This window comes from Belonocnema kinseyi, chromosome 7 (genome assembly GCF_010883055.1).
Source record: "Belonocnema kinseyi isolate 2016_QV_RU_SX_M_011 chromosome 7, B_treatae_v1, whole genome shotgun sequence".
NCBI lineage: Eukaryota > Metazoa > Arthropoda > Insecta > Hymenoptera > Cynipidae > Belonocnema > Belonocnema kinseyi.
Genome location: NC_046663.1, coordinates 2,072,500 through 2,074,159, shown reverse-complemented (window position 1 = coordinate 2,074,159; position 1,660 = coordinate 2,072,500).

Genomic DNA, 1,660 nt, shown 5'->3' with positions numbered 1-1,660 from the left:
CAAAAAGATGAATTTTGAAGAAAAATTTTAATTTTCGACCACAAAAATATGACTTTTTAAAATAAAATAGTTAAATTTTCAAAAAAATACTTAAATTTTCGATTAAATAGTTAAATTTTCAACAAAAAGAATGAATTAAACGAAAATCATCTTTCAACAAATTAGTTGAATTTAAAAAAAAATTTCTTCCTTAAAAATTCATTTTTCATCTAAAAAAAAAATTTCAACAAAAGTGTTACATTTCCAAAAAAAGTATTTTTAACAACAATAAAATTTACTTTCAACCAAATACTTCAATTTTAAACCAAGAAGATGAATTTTCAAATAAAATGGTTAAGAAAAAAAATTAATTTGAACTAAAAAAAGAAACAAAATTATCGAATTTGCAATAAAAGAGATGAATTTTCAATTAAAATAATGAATCTAAAACTAAAAAGCAATTATTTTATAATGGAAGAATAAATTTCAACAATTTCAACTATATTTGCAAACAAAACAGTTGAATTTTTAACCCAAAAATGAATTTTCAACGAAAGAGTTTAACTTTCAACCAAATAGTTGAATTTAAAACTAAAAAGATTAATTTTCAACCGAAAAAGACGAATTTTCAACCAAACAATTAAGTTTAAAAAAAATTGATTAATGTTTAACTAAATAGTTAAATTTTTAACTAAGAAGATAAATTTTCTGCAAGAAATTATTTTTTAACAAAATTATTAAACTTTTAACCAAAGAGATGCATTTTTAATTAAAATGTTATAAATTTATAAATTATAAATTTTTAATGGGAATAGTTAAATTTTAAACCAAGAAGGCTAATTCTTAACCGAAAAAGACGAATTTTCAACAGAAAAATTAAATTTAAACGAAAACAATTTTTTTTTAAACAAATATTTGACTTTTCAACCAAAAAGATCATTTTTAAACTAAAATGATGTATATTCAACACAACAGTAGAATTTGAAATGAAACACATGACATTTCAAATAGAAAAATTAATATTTGACCAAAAAATAATCCAATTTTCAAGAAAATTGTTCAACTTTTAACCAAAAATATGAATTTTTTTATTAAAATGATCAATTTTTAATTAAAATAATGTATTTTTAACAAAAGAGTTTAACTTTTAACTAAATAGTTGAATTTAAAACCAAAAAGAGTAATTTTCAAACGAAAAGGACGAATTTTCAAAAGTAAAATTTAATTTTCATTTAGAAAAACCAAATATTGCAATTTTAAAACCAAGAAGATTAATTTTCTACAAAAAAATTAAGTTTAACAAAATTGTTAAACTTTTGGCAAAATAGATGAATTTGTAATTAAAATGATGAATTTTAAAATAAAAAAAAAGGATTTTTAACAAAAGAATTTAACTTTCAAACAAATAAAATTTACAACCAAAAAGATGAATTTTCAACTAAAATTATAAATATTTAATGGGAATAGTTAAATTGTCAACCAAGAAGGTTAATTTTTTTAGAATAGTTAAATTGTCAACCAAGAAGGTTAATTTTTTTAACGAAAAAGACCAATTTTTGTCAGAAAAATTGATTTAAAAAAATTTTTTCTTTAACCAAATTTCTGCAAAATTGTTAAACTTTTCACCAAAAATATTAATTTTTAATTAAAATAATGCATTTTTAACAAAAGAGTTAAACTT